The sequence below is a fragment of the Loxodonta africana genome, chromosome 11, assembly GCF_030014295.1.
Source record: "Loxodonta africana isolate mLoxAfr1 chromosome 11, mLoxAfr1.hap2, whole genome shotgun sequence".
Lineage (NCBI taxonomy): Eukaryota > Metazoa > Chordata > Mammalia > Proboscidea > Elephantidae > Loxodonta > Loxodonta africana.
The window spans coordinates 44,384,981-44,400,131 of NC_087352.1; the positions used below are offsets into that span (position 1 = coordinate 44,384,981).

Genomic DNA, 15,151 nt, shown 5'->3' on the forward strand with positions numbered 1-15,151 from the left:
TTTAGGTGCCATCGAGTCTGTTCAACTTACAGTGACCCCATGTGACAGAGTAGAACCTGCCCTATACGGTGTTTTAGGCTGTAGTCTTTATGGGAGCAGATCTCCAGGTCTGTGTTCCACAGAGCCACTGGATAGGCCTCGAACCACCAACCTTTCAGTTAGCAGCTGAGCGCTTCACCATTACACCATCAGGGCTCCTTGGTATATACATACAATGCAATATTATGTAGCTATAAAAAGGATTGAAGTTCTGACACAGGCTATGACATAGGTGAACCTTGAAGATATTATACCGAGTGAAATAAGTCAGAAATAAAATGACAAATATTGTGTGATTCCACTTATATAAGGTACCTAGAATAGGCAAGTTCATATGGACAGAAAATAGAATAGAGGTTACCAGGGGTTGGGGAGCGGTAATGAGAAGTTATTGTTTAATGAGTATAGAGTTTCTCTTTGGGATGATAAAAAAGATCTGGAAATAGAGAGTAGTGATGGTTACACAACATTGTGAATGTACTTTAATGCCACTGAATTGTACACTCAAAAAAAGCTAAAATGGTAAATTTTACCAAATTAAAAAAAAAAAAAAGAAACACTTGCCCACCTGCTCAGGGAGCAGGGAGTGGAACTTCAGTCTTGGGACTTCTAGTCCAATGCTTGTTAGAAATATGCCAAAAATTACCCATGGAAATGTTTATTTTTATTTCCATATCAAAGGTAATAGAACACGTTCATTGAGAAGTAAATATTTCCGTGTGTTTTTATGTGTGTAAATACACACGAACATGCTCTGCAGCTGGCTCGTGTAACACATTAACCAAAGGCTGTAGGTAATAGTTGATGTAAAGGTGTGAATAATGGCCCATTTTGGGATCTGTCAGGTGAAAGGCAGGGTCAGGATGGCAGGCATGGTGTTGTAACAAGGGATGTTGTGTTTTGTTGGAAGTCAGCTATTGTCACGTCATATTCCTGGCAGTTCGAAGAAGGGTTGGTGGATATCATGTATCAGACAGGCCTGAGGTTGAGTTTCAGTCATGGCTGGGATGAAAGAACAAGGCAGGTACCTGGACCAAAGAAGCCAGAGATCTGATCCAGGAAGTCGGCAATAGGGAGGGGACAAGGTCCGGCTTTAGGGAAGCAGAGCATAGCCCTGGGAGAAACTTTAGGGACAACAGCAGACAAGGACCTCAGTGAGATCAGCATGTGGTTGAGGGCACTCAAGAGCCTTCAGGCCTATTTTTCCTGCTCTGAAAGGAGCTTGTTGTTTGGGCAGGTCACAAACTTTTCTGAGCTTCAGTTTCTTCATGTGCAGACAAGGGAGTTGGATTAGAAGGTCTCTCACCAACATATTGTGGTTCTATGAGTTTGGAAGCCCAGAGAATCAGGAGGAGTATCAACAAGCTGCCAATTATAGAGATTTTGGTCTTCACTACCATTTTTTCTACTGTCTAATGTAGTTGGAAGGAGCCCTGGCAGTGCAGTGCTTAAGCACTCAGCTGCTAACCAGAAGGTTGGCAGTTCGAACCCACCTAACAGCTCCACAGGAGAAAGACCCAGCAATCTGCTTCAGTAAAAATTACTGCCAAGAAAACTCTATGGGCCAGTTCTACTCTGTAACATGGGGTTGCTATGAATCAAAATTGACAGACGGCACCTGACAACAACCATGTACTTGGGGGCACTGAAGCCCACTGTAAATGATGTCATTGGCCTGGCCCATTCGCTTGCCCCTGACTGAAACTTGGCAGAGCCTAGCTGCAGCCAGTGCATACATATTGAAGTATAGTATTTAAAACCATGCGTACTTTACTTCCTTGTCTTTCCTGGCTGGCTGTTCTCCGTATTGCTTTACTTTCCGTGAGTTATAATTATTTCTCATATCTTTAGAGTTTAGTGTTATGCAAGTAGTAATTCTCCCACATTGATCTTATGCTTTAGTAAGATTGTGGCTTGCTCTCTGTAAGTATTTTCCCTGACTTCTTGTGAGTTAAAAAGCTTTTGGCTTGTAGATGAATGACATATGAATTTTGCTACTTTTTAAAGGCTGTATTTTTTTAAAAAACTTTATTGTGGTGAAATATATATAATGAAACTTGTGCCATTTCAACCATTTTGAAGTGTTTAGTTCAGTGACATTGATTACACTCACTGTGTTGTGCAGCCATCACCACTCTTTGTTTCCACATTTTTCCATCACCCTTAACAGAAACTTGGCACCCCTTAAATAATACCTCCCCATGTCCCCTTCCTAGTAACCACTAATAAACTTTGGTCTTGATCCATTTGCCTATTCTAGATAATGTCATTTAAGTGAGACCATACAATATTTGTCCTTTTGTGTCTGTTTTCTTAGCATAATGTATTTAGTTCATCCTTGTCGTAGCATATATCAGAGCTTATTTCTCTTCACGGCTGAATTATTTATAGCCACCCATTGCTGTTGAGTCAATTCCGATTCATAGCAACCCTAAAGGAGAGAGGAGAACTGCCCCATAGGGTTTCCAAGGAGCGCCTGGTGTAATAGAACTGCTGACTTTCTGGTTAGCAACTGATCTTTGAACCACTATGCTGTGTGTATATATATATATATATATATATAAATATATATATATTTTGGAGCCCTGGTGGCACAGTGGTTAAGAGCTACAGCTGCTAACCAAAAGGTTGGCAGTTCGAATCTGCCAGGTGATCTTTGGAAATCCTGTGGGGCAGTTCTACTGTGTCCTATAGGGTTGCTATAAGTTGGAATCGACTTGACAGCAAAGGGTTTGGTTTTTTTTTAATGTATATATTACATACATATATGTGTATGTGTGTTTGTGTGTATATTTATATATATAAAATCACATATCATTATTTTGTTTATCCATTCATCTGTAGATGGACACTTGGGTTGTTTCTACTTTTTGGCTACTGTGAAAAGTGCTGCAATGAACATTGTTGTACAAGTATCCGTTTGCATCCCTGCTTTCAGTTCTTTTGAGTATATACCTAGAAGTGGAATTCTGGATCATATGGTAATTCAGGGATCTTGGTGTCACAACCGTTAAGTGCTCAGCTGCTAACTGAAAGGTTGGCGGTTCGAATCCACTCAGTGGCTCCACGGGAGAAAGACCTAGCAACCTGCTCCTGTAAATATTAAAAAAACAAATCCAAACCTGCTGCCATTGCGCTGATTCCCACTCACAGTGACCCTATAGGACAGAATAAGACTGCCCCATTGAGTTTCCAAGGAGCAGCTGGTGGATTCGAACTGCTGACCTTTTGGTTAACAGCAGAGCTCTTAACCACTGTGCCACCAGGGAACCCCCATAAAGATTACAGCCTAGAAAATCCTATGGGACAGTTCTGGTCTGTCACATGGTGTCACTATGAGTCAGAATTGGCTCAACAGCACCGACATGGTTACTCTCTGTTTAACTTTTTGAGGCACTACCACCCTGTTTTCTAGACTGTGTTTTAATTGCTTTTAGTGGATGTGGGGAGACAAAAGCCTCTGGGTCTTGGGATGGCTTTGAGTTTTGCAGAGAATCATTCCAGGAGTACATTCCCCCAGTGAGGGTTCCAGCCACCTCTTCTGCCTCATTGTACTTTGCTGAGCACCGAGCAGGCTGGCACCATTTCTGCTGGAATGAAAAGATTGGCAGAGCTGCCCCAGACAACAGCCCCACAGAACACTGTGGCAGAAGGTTTGGTCTACATACCAAGGCAGCCAGAGTATTAATTGTATTCTCTGTGATCACAAAAAAAAAAAAAAAAAAGGCGCTGAATTATTCTCTTAACGTTTTCAGAATGACAGGCTTTTGCTCTGCCAGAAGTAAGCATGATAAACCACATGGAGGGAGATGCTGGATTTGAGAAAAAAGCATAGGAGTGAAGGTCTCTGGTAGCCAGCTAGTTCTTTAAAAAGAGCTAAAGATGAGCTGTTGAGAACGGGTACCTGTAAGAGATCAGGAGCAGGGTAAGGAAAGGTTGCCATAAGTTTACATGAGCTACCGACGAGTTTTCCATTTTGAAATCTGATTTTAAATTTCTAAACGGGACTTTTTCAAGTGGCCTGTTACAACTTGATCCCATTTCCCATTGTGTTTGTGTGTGTAATGGAGAAAAACTGGTTACGGTGATTTCTGTGCCTACTTAACCTTCCCCCACCCTGTTACACACACACACACCACACCTCTCCTAACATCCAGCGTTCCCCAGACTCACCACACTCCCTCAGGTTGCCGTTCCTTGCACCCCCTTCCCAGTCCCTAGGGGCACTCGCACCCACCGCAACACATACCCATTTTCTTCCTGGTCCTCCTTTCAGGCTTATTCCAAGTCTCGCCGCTATGAACCTGAAGAGGAGATTTTGTAAAGAACTGTTTGTGATGGTTTGACTTGGTTGGGAGAATAGAAAAAACAGGTGTCTGCCTGTGTATTGGGGATTTTCCTATGCTGAAAATTGTTATTCTGTGCAGCACCCCACCCTGCCTTCACAACCCCGAAAAAGAGAAGTACGAGCACTACCGATGTTTAGGGTTTGAGTATGGTTTGATTTAAAATGTTCAGTGGATCAGAGAGAATTTTATTCTGGGCAGTACAGTCGGGCTGGAGAGATGTTTTGATTTTATATTATTCAGTCTAGTCTCCCCATCCCTGCTCATTATGTGCTGTTTGGTTGTGGGGCGGGGGATGCTTTAAGAGGGCTGAGTCTAACCAGGCTGGATCGGTGCACATCTCACATGTTCACATGAGGCTTTAAAGCCCAGCTTGACTCTTCTCAACTTCCCCCACAGCCGTGTGAGGGCCCAGCAGCCGCCAGGTCTTGGTACCAGAGCCATCATTAGCACCACCTGTGACCCTCCGTGGAGGAAGAAGGCCCAGACCATGAATGTCTTCCATCTTGGGGTCTGTGTGCCCACGACATCATGTAAAGAGCTTGCTCTCCCTTTCTGGTGCTTGATAAGACAGCGCTTCATTGAGCGGGACCCTTCTGCACCAGAAACGGTTTCTGGCCCTCCCCACCAATGCACCCCACCTAGTTCACCCACAGAACTAGGAACTATTAAGCCATTCCTTAGTATATCATATCATGTGGCTGAAGAAACAGTCATTCAAGACATGGGTCTTTCATTCTTGTCTTTCAAATACCATTCATTTGCTGTCCATTTACCTGGCACTTGCTCCGCGTCAGGCACTAAATGATCCTTCTTTGGTGGGTGAGCCATGCCATTTATTATCAGAGCGCAACCCCCAACTCAGAGTTGTATGTGCCAATACAATATATAAAGTCTAGATTATGTGCAATTCAGAAGGAAAGGCTTTCTAAAAATATTTTATTATTCACTGATGATACAATTGCTTGTTGTTATTGGTAGGTGCCATCAAGTCAGTTTGGACTCAGTGACCCCATGTGAAGAGTAGAATGGCCCTATGAGGTTTTCTTGGCTGTAATCTTTACAGAAGAAGATCACCATGTGTCTCTCCCTAGGAGCCACTGGGTGGGTTTGAACTGCCAAGCTTCTGGTTAGCAGTGGAACACTTAACCGTTTGTACCACCAGGACTCCTTTAAGAGTATTTTGTTTAGATGTTCACTTTAAAATCTCTTAGGTTGCCATTATTCATGTCTACGATGGCCATAAAGTTTATCGTTCAATCTAGGATACTTACGAGAATGAAAACAGGCATATTAAATATTTTACAAGGGCATAATGGTAAACTGGGATAGTCCCAGGCCAACTGGTACATTTAGGGGTAACTCTGAACATAGATATGTTTTTAAGGACAGGGCAGTTGGTTTTGTGATGAGTCCTTCCAGTATTTTTCTGAAAACCAAGTGAACTATTTTCATAGGTTTCATTATAAACCACTCTAAAAGCATATCTGCTAGAACCGCTCTAAAAAAAGCCAGTAATCAATTGCCGTTGAGTCAGTTCCAACTCATGGCGAGCCCACGTGCGTCAGAGTAGAACTGTGTATCGTAGGGTTTTCAGTGACTGATTTTTTGGAAGTAGATCACCGGGGTTTTCTTCTGAGGGACCTCTGGATGGACTCGAACCTCCAATCTTTTGGTTAGCAGTCGAGCATGTTAATCGTTTGCACCACCCAGCAACTTCAGAACTACTCAAGTTGGTCTCTGAAGTCTTCCTCTAGGAGTTATCCAGGCTGTCTCCATCCCCACCTTCATGGTCCACGCTGCTGCCCCTTTTCTTATGACATGTTACAGAGGTCTCCTGTGAACTCAATACTGCTCTAAAGTGGGTTGGAGCCTTCTTGGGCTCTAACTGAACTTCCTTCCCCTGGGATTCTTTTAACCATTTCCCTGAACCACTTTCTTGAAATTCATTCCTTTAAGATCCTAAAAATAGGAAGAAGGGATATAAACCAGATTCTGTTTCTGTTTCAGTGAGGTTGTCTTCTACCGTTTTTGACATGAGAGAACACATCTAGAAAATTCCTTCTGCAGTTTTTTCCATTTTGTTGAGCAGGAAAAGAAAAGAATATTCATGAATATCCCAGGTCCTTGTTTGATAGTGTGACAAAATGGTCCCAGCTATGCTAAGCTATTCAAGGCTATTTGCTGTGCAACTGTATTGTTTAATGTGCTCTTGCGTGTGTTCTTACCCACTGGGATTGTGCTCCTTGGCTTAAATAGCAAGCTTCAAGAGAGTGGGAGCTATGTTTGTTTAACGTCCTCTCAGTGATCCCCAGTGCAGGGCTGATACTTGACCGGTGGTTCCCGGGGCTGATGATGGTTCCTTAGCTTACGTAAGGCAGTGCGTGACCGTAGCTACCCAACTAGGTAACATTCTCCTCAGCGCTATATTGGGAATTTTTGGTGAGAAGAGTGATGACTCTTTGAAAAATGTAGCATATTTTTTATGACTGTGAACTTCCATCTCCTCACTCAAAATAATAACACATTTTGGGAACAATTTAGTGATTCTTTAAACAAAGAAGAATAAAAAACCAAGTGTATGTTCCTCAAGAATTTGATATTGGAAGAAAATCAGCTTTGTCTTGCTAAGACACTCTTATCCATTTTTTGCTTTTTTGCACTTTCAATCTGCAGCGAAATGAGGCCACAGGAAAAGGATGGCGTACCTTCAAAGAGGCCGTTGGGTTGGCTGTGTTCTTTCTCTTCGTGGAAAACAGCTGTGGGCGCGGCTTTTGTTCCATGCAAAGGTGGGAAGGCCGGGTCATGAGACACGTCGTCGCTTCTCTGTGGAGGAGGAGCTGGCAGATGTTGAACTGCTTTATCAACATCTTCGAAGGCTTTGAAATGTGTGGCTGGTAACCTGGGAGAGAGCCGGGTGGGATGAGGGTGGGAGTAGGAAGGAAATATTCATCCCACACAGCACGCACATCCTCTCTCGTTTTTAAATCTGTGGTAACTGCAGGTTAAACGAATTAGGTTAGTCCTTTCCATTGCCTTCCACCAAATAGCAGTACTTATTTAAGCCCTTCGTTTTTTTCCTGCTGAGTGAAGCATTAACTCAGTCTATGAAAGGAAATCTGTTCAAAGGAAGGGGTTATGTTTCCCTCCTTCTGTCATGATGTCTCTTTCAAGTGAAATTTCAGCAGTGGAGTTTATCCTTAGCTTTGTCATAAAGAATTACTGCCATTGCCCTTATTATGAGTGAGGTGTTTTCTTTCTCTTGAGTTAAAAATCAGTTCTTAGAACTCTCCTTTTGCTTTGAAAACTGTGTTTGGAAGGAATGGAACTAGCTCTGATTTCCATTTTTATGTTTAGTAAATGCTTGGGAGGGCCCTTTCATACTGCTCTTCTCAACTCATTCTCTCCTCCCCCCGACCCCCCGCCCTTGCTAGTGACCTTATGCTCTCCCACAGCTTTGAGTATCACTGCTATGCAGCTGATTCTCAAACGGAGACTTCCGCAAGCTCCAGTTCTGCTTATACGCTATTTCCTGATGAACCTTTCCACCTGGATTTCCTGTTGGCAGCGCAAATTAAACATATCATCCAAATATTTAATTCAGGAGTAAACTTATCATCATCCCTCTAAAACCTTTCTTGGGGTTAGCAGTTCCTTTTACGTTAGCACCATTATTCTGCTCATGCAGGCTCAGAACTTAGGTTGCATTTTTACTCCTTCTCTTCAGCTCCATATGCTGGGAGTCACCAGGTCCTCCCATCCGTTCCTTCCCTGTTAGTCTCAAGGCTACTACCCTAGGGCCCTAAAAAAAAAAATAAAAAATTTTATCCTACGACCTGTTATTTTCTCTGGCCCCGGTGATTTCATTAACCTTCTTTAGTTTCTCCTCCCTTCAGCTTCTCCTAGCTTTTGTAACAGATTTGATTAACATTCTTCCCTAATTGAAAAAAAATGGCTCCTTTACCTTTACAAGGTGAAGTCTTCATGCCCTCTTGGCCTGCTTATCAAATTCCTTTATAATCCTTCATTTCAACCCACATGATCTTTTCAGCATTATTTTCTGCTCCTCTTTAGCAAGGTTTCCTCTTCTCTCAGACACCCCTCCCTTCTCTGCTTCTTTTCCTGCTTTTTTTTACAGCCCAGAGTGCTCTGCTTCCATCCAACTTTTCCAAAATTCTCTATCCTTTTGAGGCTCAGATCTGGTGTCACCTCCTAGGTAAAGGCACCCCTGTTGGGAGTGAGCCAGCTAACCTGCAGATTTCTACCACCCTTCCAGCCTTCACCACATATTCCCTGATACTGCCTGCATATACAAATGTCTTCTCCTAGGTGTGAACTGGTGGAGGCCCAGGGCCATGCCTTCTGCATTTGAGTATCTACCTCCATTCCTAGAATAAGGTTTCACACTAGTAAGTGCTCAGTGACATTTTGCTAGATAAATGAGTAAATGAATGACGTAAAGTAGCTTTGCCTGTCTTACTTTAGGTCCACTTGTTCACTTCTCTCCTAGCTTCATTCATTCAGCAGTAATATACTAAGAGCTTATTCTGTGCCAGACGCTGTGCCTAAAAACCAAAAAAACAAAACTGTTGCTGTTGAGTCAATTCCAACTCATAGTGACCCTACAAGACAGAGTAGAACTGCCCCATAGGGTTTCCAAAGCTGTAAATCTTTATGGGAGCAGACTGCCACATCTTTCTCCTGTGAAGTGGCTGGTGGGTTCGAATCACTGACCTGTTGGTTAGCAGCTGAGCACTTAACCCCTGTGCCACCAGACCTGTATGTGGGATATACCAGTGAGCAAAACAAAGACCATGTCTGAAAGTACTTGCATTCTAGTTTCTTAGTAAGACTTATCCTGTTTGTATTCACCTTGCCCAGCTCTTGAAGGAACGTAAGCAGTCATTTTAAATGTTATTAGAATTTGAATCTAGCTTTGTATTTTTGTTATTCTGTGATGCTAACCTTTGCTGCCAAGAACATCGTGCCTTCTTGCGAGTTTGCACCTTCGAGGTTCTGGTTCTTAAAACTGGTTACATATTCCAGTGTCTGTGAGGGTGTTGAAAACTCTATTCTACTGGGTGGTTCAAACAATTAATGTACTCGGCTGCTAACTGAAAGGTTAGAGGTTCAAGCCCATCCAGAGGCACCTCAGAAGAAAGGCCTGGTGATTTAGTTCTGAAAAATCAGCCATTGAAAACCCTGTTGAGTACAGTTCTAATCTGACACACGTGACTTGGGGTCACCAAGAGTCGAGTCAACTTGATGGTGACTGGTTTTTCCTTCCCTGACTACCAGTTCAAGTCATTTTACAAATTGCTCTGAAATTTTGACAAAAGCCTCCTTGACTTCAGTCCAGTGTGCAGCACTGGAACCTCCGCTGCCCAGTGCCAGCCTGAATGGTCACAGGCCGGTGCGCGTCGGTGCGTGTCTCCCTTTGGGTATTTGCTACACAGTGTAAAACGAACAAACAAAACAGCAGCAAATTACATTCTGGCAGCAGTAAGAATGGAAAACAACTTTTTGTTTCAACGTTGCTCTTTGTATCAGGAATAAGGAAGGGAAAGCTTTATAAAACCAAAAAAGTCAGACTCCTTGCAGCCGATTCCGATTCATGGCAACCCTATAGGACAGAGCAGAACTGCCCCATAGGGTTTCCAAGGAGCAGCTGGTGGATTTGAACTGCTGACCTTTTGGTTAGCAGCTGTAGTGACGCCACCAGGGTTTCCTTTGTTGTATAGATGCATGAAAATATGATAGTGCTGATGGGCAAACACGTTAATGGAGAATGTGCCCAAAGTATTTTCTTGGATCAGCATCATGCCCTCTGTGATTATGAATGACTACCAGCCACAAAAAAAAAAAAAAACGGAAAATCTAGTGGGCTATCTTCACGTAGGAATCTGTAGTCACAAGTTCTTGTTATTGTAGTTGAAGTGAAGCAATGTTTGTGGAAAGATAATGCTTTCAATGCCAAAATGCAACAATTTTTGTTCTTAAATTCCTAAAAACTAAAAAAGGAAAGCTTGATAACAGAGCACTCCAACTTCATAAATATCCAAAATTGAACTCATCAGCTTCCTCCTTGAGTCTGCTATTTCTTCCCATGTCTGTTCTCTTTGATTAATGACATCATCCCCCACCCAGACAAAGCACCAAACCTTTAAATCGTTGGCAGCACCATGTTCTCATCTGTGAGATAGAGCTAGCCTCTCTCTGAAAATCTGTGAGTCTGTAGGTCTGTGGCTCCTTCTTTACCTTCTTCTCCACATATCTGAATCCCATCTCATAAATCTCTCCCCTGCTTTTTTTATCTTGCCACAGCCTTAGCCCAACACCCCCCCCAAGAACTTCTTGACTATTCAGTAACCTCTTAGCTGATCTCCCTGTCATTTCTTTATTTTTAAATTTATATGCAATTAAATTCACTAATTTTGTTGTATAGTTCTGATAGTTTCGTCAAATGCATCGACCACCATCCTAATCAGAATACAGAACCTCACTCCACCCTTTGCCTCCCCCAAATTCCCTCTTGCGGCCCCTTTGTAGTCAAATCATCCCTCCTACCCTTCGCCCCTTTCAACTGTTGCTCTCATCTCCATCCCTAGAGTTTTGCCTTTTCCAAAATGCCATGTAAATTGGTCTCCCTGTCTTCGAGCACTTGTCCTGAGCTTATCCTCTTCATTGATGTCATAATATCTACCTAAAACACATCTCTTTTTGGGCTCACTTCTATTCACGTGTGGTTGACAAAACATGAGCTTTGGAGTCAGACAGACCTGAGTTCAAACCTAACCATACCAGTTACTAGCTGTGTGATCTTCGATCAGTTGCTTAATCTCTCAGCATCTCAGTTTTCTCCTGTGTCAACTTTGGAAAATGTCAGCCGCAGTGGCTGAACGTGGGTTGGAGCCCAGTTCCTGGTCGAAAGATAGCTCTCAGGACATAGTGATTCCCTTCTGCCTTCTTGGGCCACTCTATCTTGGTGACTGTGAAGCTTCCATCCCTACAGAACCTCTCGTTTTTGAGGCCACATGATGAAGAGGAAGGGATGGAGCCTATGGAGTCAGAGAGGTCTGGTTCAAATGCTAGTTCCACGTGTGACCTTGAGAAATGCTTAATTTCTCTGAGCTTCTGTTTCCTTGTTAGCATATGACCGGGCGAGATTATAAAGTTGTTAGCATAAATAATTCCCGTACTTTCTAAGGAAGTTGGTTCCTGAGGAAGACCCTGAGTCTTGCTGATCAGGGTGAGTGATAGGGAGATCAGAAAAGCAGGAAGTCACTCTGAATAAGAAATGGTGGCCACTGGAGCTATTGTGAAGCTTGGACATAAAAAAGGGGGCACGGTATAGAAGAAATGCCTTCCTGTTCCCTTTACTATTCTCAAACTTGCTGTGCTTATTTGGGAGTTAGTTTTATTTCATCAGATATGACTTGAGTATGGATACATGAAGATGTATGGATAGAGACATACATGAATAATTATGATAAAAGTCTATTCCAGTTATATAGAGTACAGCCTAGAAAACCCCATGGGGTTGCTATGAGTCAGAGTGAGGACACCTAACAACAACAACAGACACAAAGGGGAGGGTGTAGAAGGAGGAGAAAGGGAGGAAGAGATGAGAACAAGTACCACAGGGAGCACAAAGTAGGGGCAATGGAGAAGCGTTTGGGGAGGATGTGTGGGGGAGTTTTGCCATGGGGTGTGGTTGTCATCTCCTCCATGCCTTCATTGCTCAGCAGCGGAGACCTGCATGACCTCAAACCTTCCAGAGCAGTGTCAGGCTATCATTGTTTTTTTTTTCAGGGTATCTTTTGATGGGTCTTCCTACTGAAAAGGGAATAAAGAGACCCAGAGTATTTCACGTTAGATCTGAAATGGGGATAATAACATCTGCTGTCATGAAGACATCATGTAACAAGCTGGTACTGTGCCTGACGGGGTGTAGGTGCTATGGACATGTTGACCCCTTCCCAACACTCTGCACCACTGCTGCCCTTTCCTCTTAGAGCTCATCACTCTCCCTAAATCAGCCCCAAATCCTGACTCTGTAACTTGCTGTCCAGGGACCTTCTGGTTGGCACCAACCCACTTACAGCTCACCTGCCACTAATGCTCTCTCCTGTTTGCTTCCTGCTCCCATCTCCTGCTCCAGCTGCAGTCAAGGTTCATTGTTGACCCCTTCTGTTGGCCCTTCAATCAGAATTAGCCTCTCCTTCCTCTGTGTTCCCCTGTGTTTACATAGAGCCTGGTAGGCTTTGTGTCATAATTATTCACGTATGTCTCTATCCCCCACGTTGAACTGTGTAAAAGGTTCTCAGTTCATATTTGATAAAATGAAGTTGAGTCCTAGATAATCACAGCATGTTGGAGAGTGGGAAAGGGAGTGGTCTGGTGTTTCTTTTTCGTTGTGTTCCCATCTTTATAGACAGATCAATAAGTCACATGCCTGCTGTGAGGCGGATTTTACTCTTACAGATTCCCAGCAGGTGTGGATGCATCAGGGTGCCCTAGTGACTCAATGGTTAAGTGCTTGGCTGCTAACCAGGAGGTCAGTGCTTGGAACCCACCAGCCACTCTGTGAGAGAAAGATGTGGCAGTCTGCTTCTGTAAAGTTTATAGCCTTGGAAACCCTGTGGGGCAGTTCTACTCTGTCCTATAGGGTTGCTGTGAGTTGGTATCGACTGGATGGCAGTGGGTTAGGTGTTTGGTTTGGTGGATGCATCAGGCCATCCTTTTCCAAACAACTGTCTCATGGTCAAGCTCCCAAGACGGCCTTCTGTGCACACAGGATTAGGGCATAGCCTAGATAGACCCAGGAGAAGTGAGGGCATCGCTGCACTGACCCAGTCCGGCAGGTTCTGCTGCAGAAAGTGGGCAGAGAATGCCCTGATGGAGGCAGTGAGCTGGATGCACTGCACCTCCCACCCCCATCACTATCGAATAGTTTGTGTCCTGTCACATTTAAGTTGCAAAGAGAAGACAGTAACCCAAAGACGTGCCTGCCCGTAAAGTTTAGTGAGATGCGCTTCCAGCACCTTCCAAGCCCACGCCAAGATTAAGAGCCCCTCCCATGTAAACATGTGCTTCACCATGTAAACTCGAGCCACCATTGGAGTCGCCATCTCTCCTATACCCACTCGGAGAAGAGACATTGTGGGTCTGTTCGTGACGGCCACGTTGAGGACTTTATTCTTGTGTAAGAGCCGTACCACATGGCTGACATATGTTCGATTGGTGGCACACACAGGCTTCTAGAACACTTCTCCCATCCAACACCTCACCAGCAGTTCCCCTTCTTGGGTTTGCATATGTTCCTTATACATGAGAGTGGGGAGGGTGCGCTTTGCAGCTGTCTTCTCAGAGAGGGCGCCCCTGAAGGCTCCACACACTCGGAGTGATGCCAGGAGAGCCATAAGGGCCCCCCGCCCTGGGCTCAGCTCCTGAGGTCAGAGAACCAGCAGGACAGATCGCCTGGACATTCTTCCTCCCCCCATTCCATCTCCAGGGTGATGGTCTTCAGCAGGGGGCTATAACCCTCATCGCTTGCAGGCCACTGAGTACAAAGGACTGTCAGGCAAGGAGGAGTTCCCCAATGGTCTATATTTTTCCACTGAGAGAGCATGCTGTCCCAGGCACCTTCCCTCTGTCACTGTGGCTGCAGGTGAGAAGGGAGCCCCAGAGGCAGAGCCAGGCGCCTCTTTGGGAGACCTCTGCTCCTTGGAATGCTCCCAAGCCCATTGGCAGCAACCAGTCTGAAATCTTCCTCACCCACCTCTCCTTTCCATTTTTGCCTGGCGTCTGCACTTGCTGGAGTGGAGCCTGATTGGAGCCAGCCCCTGCGACCTTCCAAGATTCTCACAGCCTGGGGCCAGAGTCACGTAAGACTGACCTTCCCCACCCACACTTTAGGTTTACAGGAAATTGAGCAGAAAGTACAGAGGGTTTTCATATACCCCCCTCTGCACCCCCGCCCACAGTTTCTTCTATTATTCACATCTTGCATTAGTGTGATACCTTTGTTATAACTGATGAATGAATATTGATACATTATTATTAACTAAAACCTGTTGCCGTCAAGTCGATTCCTACTCATAGTGACCCTTCTGGACAGAGTAGAACTGCCCCAAAGGGTTTCCAAGGAGCAGCTGGTGGATTCGACCTGCTAGCCTTTTGGTTCACAGCTGAGCTCTTACCCACCAGCTGCTCCTTGGAAACCCTGTGGGACAGTTCTACTCTGCCCTTTAGGGTCGCTATGAGTCAGAATTGACTCAACGGCAACGGGTTTATTACTAATTAAAAGCCAAAGTTTACATGAGGGGTCACTCTTTGTGTTGTCTGTTCTTATGGGTTTTGACAAATGCAGAATGTCCTGTTTTCATGCCCAATAATTTCACTGCCCTAGAAATTCCCTGTGCTCCACTATTTGTAATGTAAAATTTCAAAATAATGAAGTCAAGGTGTGCCCTGACACTTTGCTTACCACGTCCAACAGGGAACTTTCAATAAGTTCAAGGCTGCCTTGTTGCAGATCCTGGGAGAACCTACTTCTGGGCTCCCAAATAGGGCAGACAGAGATCCTGGCATGAACCCTTCTACATGTTGGCCATGGCCACCCTCCTCCCAGCCCCCAGCTTTGGGGACTCTTAGCTTCTTAGCTGGGAGGGAGACGTGGTAGACTGTGTGTTCTTCCCTGTCTCAAATAACCATCACTCTCAGCCCAGTCCTGTCCGCCATCACCTTCTCAGGCTTTGGTGGCT

The 15,151-nt window shown here is 44.4% G+C and overlaps 1 protein-coding gene across 5 annotated transcripts in view; it reads left to right on the top strand.

The window, feature by feature from the left end:
• BCL2 (BCL2 apoptosis regulator) overlaps positions 1 to 15,151 on the top strand; it is a 208,406-nt gene that overhangs the window by 30,247 nt on the left and 163,008 nt on the right. The window contains exon 3 of one of the 5 annotated variants that reach the window (XM_064294419.1): positions 1 to 15,151. This exon is cut by the window's left edge and continues 27,676 nt beyond it; it is cut by the window's right edge and continues 13,710 nt beyond it. The exons of the other annotated variants lie outside the window; for them this stretch is intronic. The gene's annotated coding sequence lies outside the window, so the exon portion shown is untranslated. 5 annotated transcript variants of the gene reach the window in all.